This window comes from Mustela putorius, unplaced genomic scaffold (genome assembly GCF_011764305.1).
Source record: "Mustela putorius furo isolate JIRA1106 unplaced genomic scaffold, ASM1176430v1.1 tig00000224_pilon_pilon_pilon, whole genome shotgun sequence".
Lineage (NCBI taxonomy): Eukaryota > Metazoa > Chordata > Mammalia > Carnivora > Mustelidae > Mustela > Mustela putorius.
In genome coordinates this window covers 30,986,027-30,994,708 of record NW_025421321.1, presented here as the reverse complement: position 1 = coordinate 30,994,708, position 8,682 = coordinate 30,986,027, and the positions used below count along the sequence as shown (strand labels likewise).

The window sequence follows — 8,682 nt, the reverse complement described above, 5'->3', positions numbered from 1 at the left end:
TCACCGCCCAGCCGGGCCCGCAGCCCGGCGCCCCAAGTTTGGGGAAGGCCGAGCTCCAGCCTGTCTGCCGGTTGGCGCCCGAGATTCGCCCAGGCTGGTGCTCCTCCTAGCTTCCAGAGACCCTCCGGGGCCTCCAGGTCCACACGTGGAAAGTAAAGGGTTAAATTGGGGGAAAGGGGCCCCCAGGAAGTAGACCTCCTCGGAAGAACAGGACAGTTCGACCCTATTCCAACCCCGGTCTAACCGAAATCTCTCCAATTGCAGGTCGCCCCTCTTGCGGTGCGCCCCTCTTGCGGTGCGCCTGATGTTGGGGGACTAAGCCTACAGCCTGTGTAGGACTCCAGTGATCTTTTCCAGCCAGAACCAGTTTGTGAGTGGGCCTAGACTGGACCACAGCCGGCGTTCCAGTGCTTGGGTGCGTGCACCCCTGCAAAACCCGGAGTTCCACTGGGGAAGGGGGAACCAGGGCCAGAGTGGGACTTGACCATTGCTCTCTGCCCACCCAATACTTGCCACCATCTCTTAGATCCCCCAAATAACGCCGTAGAGCCCAAGGCCTACACTGGTGCCCTACTTGGCACTGCCACCCGATCTTCGAATTTGTGAAGCTGCCCAGGAACTGGTGAGGGGGAAGTTTTAGTTCTGCTCCTTGTGGTGTCTTACAGAGAATTTCCTCGAAGTTCCACGCGAGTCTTGGAAGCCAGAAAAGCAAGGTGTCCAGACGCTGCGCCTTCAACCCGCGCCGCCGCCCAGAAGGGCAGGGCAGACACCTAGGAGCTGAACTCTGACACACACCTTCGGCTCCCCACTACCAGGTGAGGACTTGGCTGGCGTCTACGACTCCCGCCGGCCGAAACACCTGGAACCACAGACGCACCTCGGCCCAGCGCCCCTGCTGGCTCGCCAGAGCACTGCATTCTAAGGTGAGTCCCTGACTCTGGACCCGAGTTTGGGGACCCCAGGTAAGCCTAGCGCAACCGGATGGGGAGGTTGCGCAGGTCTGAAAGGCTGGGCGCAGCCAGCTTGTCACGCGCGTGCTCCGTGGGGAGGCAAGCTTGGCCCGAGGCCCATCACAAAGCACCTCCGTATGTTGGTCCTTATCTCTTCAGGAAGAAAGAGATCCCCTTTACCTGACCAGACCGACTAGACCCGGCAATTAAGGACACTCCACCTTCAAATATGTGCATTTTTCAGAAGGCTTTCTGAGGAGGAATTAGCCGAAGGGGAAAGAAATGTAAATGCAGGGATTTCGGGCACCTAGGAGTTCAGCCTTTTCCACTGTGGGCCCTTACTCTGATCCAAGCTCCGAGCAAAAGAGTATTTTGCAGCTGGATGCACTGAGCCACGTGGGTACATGCTTTTAGAAACAGGAATTCGGAGTCAGATCTGGGAAAATTTTTATTTTCAGCCTTCAGACCTTTTTGCTTTTATGTTGATCCCATGATTCTCCTAAGACTGAAATATGAAAGTTCAAGAAACAAGTTGGATTTTGTATATTCATAGAAAAACAAAAAGGATGCACTCTGACTGCTAACCACGGGTATCCCAAGTGTGGGATTGGAGTGTGGGAAGGAGGGAGATAAATTTTATACCCTTATACTGACTCTGCATTTTGTATTTTTCCAGTTATATTAACTGTCACAATTTAGAAAGGTAATAAAACATTTTAAGAAATATAGAAATTAAAAATTCTTCAAGAACTCTGGAGAAAGTATAAATTAATAAACAAATGAAGCCTCTGCTTTCATTCTACATCAAAGTAATTATTCCTGAGTCCATGTTCTTTGGTTTAAATAAAGATATCTCTAGGCTGCTATTCTGATTAAATGCTGTGGTGGGACAAGACTGACATCTGAAGATTTTTCTGTGCTGTCAGATTGACATACTGTTTCTATGCCTGTGTGTCTTCCCTTTAAATGGGTACCCGGTAGCCATACCTTCTTCCCTTTAAATGGGTACCTGGTAGACATACCTTCAGCTGCCTGCCAAGGAGTTTTTAGTAAAGGAACTGCTACAGCGTAAGTTGAAATCCAACAAGGAAATTAAGCTTGTGTCCTTTGTATCTGCCCAGGCCCCAAAATTTAAAAATAAGGGCATTCTCTCCATCCTGCCATTAATTAATGCAGCTGGGAGTGTATCTGTAACAGTTAACACTGTTCCTTTGGGGGAATTACTCAACACTAAGTTCCACACCCACTTGGCTGTAGTCTTTACTCTTGGGTTGGGGCCTGGGTCCATCATCAGTAGGTAAAGATGTATTACTTATTTGTTTAACAAATATGTGTTGACACTGGAGTGGTGACCATGACAGACAAACTCTTCCCTCATGGAGCTCACAGTTTAGCTGGAGAGAGACAGGTTCACAATTCAATGCACTGTCAATTATATAACTGACAATTGCAGAAGTTCACGGTGGTGGGATCATTTGGGGGAGTCCAGGAGGAGGTGACATTTGAGTTGAGCTCTGAAGGGTGAGTAGGACTTACTCAGGCAAAGAGATGAGTGGAACAGAGTTCCTGGCTGGTTTATACCGCAAGGGGGATGTGGTTGAGGGAGAGGTTGGAGAGGTAAGCAGGGGCTGCATTTTGCAGGGCCTAGAATACCATGTTCTATAAGATCATTCTGACCAGATGTGAAGAAGGAAAAGGGTAGAGGGAAAAAGGGGGTTGAGGGATAATTAGGAGGCTGTTGCTAAAATATAAATGAAAGTGCTGTTTATCTAAGTGGTAAAGCAAATGGAGAGAAGAATACCAGCAGGATTTGGTGATTGCTTAATTAGGGAAGAATCAAGGAAAACTCCCAGTTCTCTGTTTCTTCAAGCAGAGGGACAGTGGTGCCACTTTCTCAGTTGGGGGACTCTCAGGGAAGAGAATTGAGAAAACCTTCCCAAGGTTCACATTTGGTCAAGGTGGGTCTGAGGTGCCCATGACGTGTCCAAGTGAAGATGTTGAGTAGGTTGTTGGTTGTAGGGTCCTGTTCTCTGAGGGGAGACTGAAACAGAAGTAGTAAGTAGCGGTGGTAATAAAGCCAGGAGAATAAGGTGGTCTCCCAGGAGAGTATAGAGCTTGACCAGAAGAGGGCCTAGAACTTATCTAAAGGCTGGACAGAGGCAAACTACTGGCAGATGAAGTGGAGCAGTTGCCAGAGAGGTAGGAAGAAAATTAGGAGCTTGGGGAGGTAGGGATTTCCCAGGGAAAGAACATATAATAAGGAGGCAGTAGTCAACAACACTCAAAATGGCTGAGAGACCCAAGGGAAATGAGGACTAAACAGCCACTAGATTGACTGACCTTGGTGTCACTGGGAGTTTCACAGAGCAGTGACTCGTACAGTGAAGGGCAAAGAGATAGACTGTAGTGGATTGAGGAGTGAGTGAGAGGTGAAGAAATGAAGAAAGGTACTTCATGCAGACAGAAAAGTTTGAAGGGTCAGAGAGAAGAACAGCTGGAGAGGAAATGTGTCAGCAGTGGGTTTAGGATAGAATAACTTGAGTGTATTTAAATGCCCATATGGAGGATCCTATAGAGAAGAGGAAGATGAAGGTATAGCAGTGAGAGGACAATGGACAATAAAGTTTCCTGTGACCATGGGAGAAGACAGAACCAGAGTATGAGTCGAAAGGCTAACCTCTTGCAGGATGCTACCTCCTCTATTATAACGGGAGGGAGGAAGTTAGAGCAGGACTGAAGTAGGCAGATTTGGTGTGGGACATAGAATCCTTCCACAGGATAATTTTCTCTTGCTCTGTGACAGATTTGAAGAGAGCGGAGAAGGTGTGACAGAGTCATTGCAGAGCGTGGGAAGGTTGGGAGGTGGCAAGATGATAAGGCAGCATGGCAAGACAGCATGCAACCCACTTGAGGTTGGTGGTGTCAACTTATGAGGTACCCTTTGGCTCTCCTGTGTGATTTCCTCCAGCAGAGCTCAGGTGTTTGCTCTGGTGCAGGTTCAGGTGGGAAGAGGAGCAAATTCCTTTTGCCAAGGAATTGAGAACCTTGGCAAAAGTGAGGTTGACATGATGAATGGTAAGAGAGAAAGGACAGAAATCAATGGGCTGGAGGTGTCAAAGGAGTCAATGTTTAGTCATGTTGGAAGAAGAGGAGGTTGCTGACTTGGGTCAGCAGTCTGGATGCTTAAGTTAGTAGTTCAGGAGGTGGAGAGCTTTAGGTCATGGTGAAGCCAGGATATGATAGGGGAGAGTAGAGGAGAAAGTCACTGGAGAATATGAGGCCACCAAGGAACTGAGAGGCAGGGTATTGGATAGGTCATCCGTGTGGGCAGTGAAGCCACCCAGGAAGATATGGGCAGCAATTAAAGTCAGGGTCATAGTGTGAAGGTTATGGAGGTGGGAGCTAAAGTCTTAAGAAAGTGAAGAAGGAGGAGGAACCAGGAGTTGGGAAGATGGGAACCACCAGAAAGGAAGAGGAAATACGGCTAGCAGTGGTCTCCTCAAGAGTGGAGGAATAAGAGTGTTTACAAGAGGTGGAGGAGAAATAATCAGAGAAAGAGGACTAACCCCACCTCTGGGCCCTGGGGAACACACAGATGAAATAGTGAGCACCTTCATCTCCTAGAGCTTCAGGGAAAGCAAAGAAGGTGGGATTTCATTCTGAGTAGAGCTTAAAGATATATGGAAGGGTAGATGGAGCCACCTTCAATTTGGTTTGCTTGTTGAAGTCTACAGTCCCAGAGGATTACATAAAAAGATTTGGAGGGTGGGAGTGAGTAGAGGTGGGAGGTCAGATGCCAGGAAAAGCAAAAGATTGTGCCAAAAAGATGGTGGCTAGAGGATCCACGAGAGAATGATAATGGAAAGAGAAATGAATGGTCTCTATGAAGCCCGACCCCATAGCTCTATAAGCCAGGGCAACATCCCCCTCACTTGTTTTGTCCCAAGATTTCCATCAGGGAAAGGTATATGAGGCCTCCCTTCTCCTTCCTCCTCTTCTCCACTAGAAACTTTGCTGTCAACACATGAGCTCTTACGGGACTCTGGCCACAAGTCAGGAATCCCAGGCTTATCTCTCCTCTGCTACTCACCTTGCCTCTTCCTCAAGCAGGTTGTTGACCTCTCCTGTCTCAGTTTCATTGTCTGTAGACGCTGAAACACACACACTTCTCAGGGCAAGAGTGGAGACAAAAAGCACTTTCTAGGGGCACCTGGCGGCTCTGTTGGTGGAGCATGTGACTCTCGATCTTGGGGTCATGAGCTTGAGCCCCATGTTGGGTGTAGAGATTAGTTTAAAAAAAAAAAAAAGCACTTTCTAAACTTTAAATCACTGTAGGGATGTGAGTGATTTCCCTTGTCCAGAACACCCTCACCTACATCCATATCTCTCTCCCAGGAGCCCTCCCAAAAAGACTGTGAGTCTCTGCTCTGGAGGAAGCTGTAATCTTGCCCAGAGACAGGACAAACACACCCAAAACAATTAGAGAGGAATGCACAGCTGTGTCTGATTAAGTGCTAAATTGTAAGGTGCAGACAGTAAGAGCTCTGAGATCAGAAAAGAGAACAATTAGCCAGACTTGGGAAAGTCTGGGAGGCTTCCTGGAGAAGGTGGGGTGAAAGGCACCCAGGCTACTCACTGAAGCTGTGAAGAATACTGGCAAATGCCCATTCCTTTGTGGCTGCAAAGACTGTCAGTCTGGCAGTCTGACATGGGTCCACAAAAAGCTTCTAGGTCACAGATGCTCTTTTGGCACCCCTGCTGCCCAGCCTGTTGTCACCCCGATAGCCATGCACCTTCTCAATTACAGTCCTGTGTGTGCGCCCCCATCCCCACCCCTGGTGGCTGGGCAGCCTGGGCAACACAGCAACACGTATGTTCTTTGCCCTGGGCCTCTCATGTTTAGGTCTCCCTTGTCCCCTGTTTGCCTGGTGAAGAAACAGAGTTTGATCTTTAGCAAATTTCCTGGACCATCCTTGGTGCCAGCACACATCTAGCATTTTTGCCTGGCCAGACCACAGGCTTTGGAAGAGAAATGCTGCTGTTTGCCTCACTGTACCCAGCCAGCCTGGGGGACCTACATGACCACCAAATCAAAGCCCAGCACTGGCCCCACACCTGCCTCCTTTCCTCTTTACTGCCTCTGCTTCATGACCCAGGAGTACCCATAAACCCACCATTAGGATACCACTCCACAGAGCTGCCACCCTAGAGCCCGAGACCTGCAAGGCGGGAGATGGCTTCAGCCTCTGGGGCTGTATCAGAGCCATGGGAGCCAACTCCTGCAGCCCTCTGGACATGGTTCAGAATGAAGGCCTTCTTCCTCAGTAACTAGCCTGGTTGGTGCCCACGCTCTGTAGTTCTCTCCTCCCTTTTGCACAGATCTGGAAAAGATCCCATCATGCTTCAGGGGCAAGCAGACACAGGCAGCAGCCACAGCAGAAATCCCTAAATGTTGTATATGCTATGGACTTGGGTTGCTCCAGAAGGACAGCAGTGTTTTGTGAATCTGTTAGTCCCAGTTGGGGCCATAAACAACAACCCTCTCTATCAATAGCTAAAATATTAATTACTGATGGAAAGTATGGAACCTTGGCACTGGAATTCTTGGAGCTCCAGTCCAAATCCCTTGGAACTGACAAATGAGAAAAATGAGGTCTGATAAGTAGGTTTTGGGAGGCCAAACACCCGATACTAGAGATAATCTCTTGAGTGTTTGTCAGTTAAGTCACAGGTTAAAAATCACCAGCCTGAAGCAGACCCTTTATCCCAAGATTACTTTGACTTTGCAACAGCAGAAAGACATAAAACCTCATTATCAGATGCAGATATCAGAAATCAATGTTATGATTCCCTGGGGATTTGCTCCATCTCCCACAGAATCCTGATGCTAGAAGAACCTAGAATTCCCAGGTGAGTAAAGACCAGCTTGTGCATGATGCCGTATAAGGTCAGTAACTTGAAGGGGCACAAATAGCCATCTCTGTTAGGGTCATAATATTGTTTGGGGAATGAACTCTCCTTAAAGAGAAATGCAAAATCATACTTGTAATTATTATCAAACTGCAAAATTATATTCAAGAGGAGAGGCCCATAATTGCAGCATCAAGCACGAGACAGTGCCATTAAAATGATTATCAAGGCATAAGCCTATTAGAGAGCTTAATGCCTCATTGCTGGCATCATCCCGCTAGCTATCCCAGGTCTGGAAACCAGCTCAGTTGTAAACACAACTGTTACAAAACAGTGATTTGCAAGGGGCATAACAAAGATCTGCTGACCTTTACCAAAGGTCACAGCTGCTTGGCTAAGGAGAACAGAGAACATTTCTGAAAAATGAAGATTCGTCTGCCAACTCCAGTTGGCTCTTACTGAGAAAGAAAGTATGCAAATCTTCAAGTCCTTCCCAGTTGTTCAGCCATCCATGGGTATAACGGTGAGGTCTGTCACCTTCAGATAGCCAGGTGCCGCCTCAGATGGATACAGGAGCCTAAGTCTTGGCTGCTCGTGGCGAAAAATCATGATATGGAAATCTGCAAACCCAAGTTCAAATCCCACTCTGTGTCCTCATGGATAGAGCAAAATCTATCTCGAAGAGTTCCCAAGAAGGGAAAATAAGGTTATTTATGACCAAGTAACTATAGATAATTGGTGCTTACTAAGTTTGTTTCACCCTTGGCCTTGACAGTGGGACCAAGGCCTCATCAGGATGAAGTACAGGTGGTATCTTGGCATAAATCTTAGGGATTATCAACATTTGTCCTGGGAGCCCACAAGAGGAACTGCTACTCCCTCTTTATTCCAAAGTGTTTGTATATCATTAATCAGCATCACAATTGAGAACAGGAAAATCAATGGGCTGTATCTGGGAGGAGCCACCTGCTTGGTCTTTTAGGACCCAGTGAATGTTGAAACTCACTTGGCAAGATGTGTCAGCAAAACCATCGCCAGGAGGGGCAGGGCCTTTTCCTTAAGGATGATAGAGAAATCAGAGAGCAGTGGACCCCACAGATGGTTCCAGTTACTTTCACTGTCAGCGTCTTTGCTGTAGATATCTTTGTTGTGAGCATTTCTGTCAAATAACTAAGTAGCAATAAGGCAATTTTGCCATTAAAGATTAAAAAGTAGAGGTGCTTGGCTGGTTTAGTTGGTAAAGCATATGACTCCTGATCTCAGAGTTGTAAGTTGGAACCCCATGCTGGGTGTATAGATTACTTAAAAAAATAAAATCTTAGGGGTACGTGGGTGGCTCGGTTGATTAAGTGGCCAACTCTTGGTTTCAGCTCAGGTCATGATCTCAGGGTCATGGGATGAAGCCCAGTGTGGGGCTCGGTGCTCAGTGTGGAGTCTGCTTATCCCTCTCCCTTCCTCTCTGCCTCCTCTCTCTCTCTCTCTCTTTTTCTAAATAAATCAATAAAATCTCTAAAATCTTTTTAAAAAGATAAAAAAGTAATTGGTTGACAGTCTGGTTTGTTTGACAGTTTGGTTTCATTTCTCGAGGCAATTCTCCCTTTTTTTAAAATATTTTATTTATTTATTTGACAGACAGAGATTACAAGTAGGTGGAGAGGCAGGCAGAGAGAGAGGAGGAAGCAGACTCCCCGTGGAGCAGAGAGCCCAAGTGGGGCTCCATCCCAGGACCCTGGGATCATGACCTGAGTGGAAGGCACAGGCTTTAAACCCCTGAGCCACCCAGGCACCCCTCCCATTTTTATATGATGTAAATCTTAGCTCT

The 8,682-nt window shown here is 47.4% G+C and overlaps 1 long non-coding RNA gene across 2 annotated transcripts; it reads left to right on the top strand.

Moving 5' to 3' along the window:
* The first annotated feature begins 27 nt into the window (after positions 1-27).
* On the top strand, positions 28-8,179 carry LOC106004776. 2 transcript variants are annotated; one of them, XR_006606048.1, is made up of 4 exons: positions 28-137; positions 265-415; positions 666-923; positions 1,110-8,179. It is a non-coding gene; the product is annotated as an uncharacterized LOC106004776 (long non-coding RNA). The 2 variants fall into 2 exon arrangements; XR_006606047.1 differs by having other exon boundaries at positions 28-152.
* The last annotated feature ends 503 nt before the right edge of the window (positions 8,180-8,682 follow it).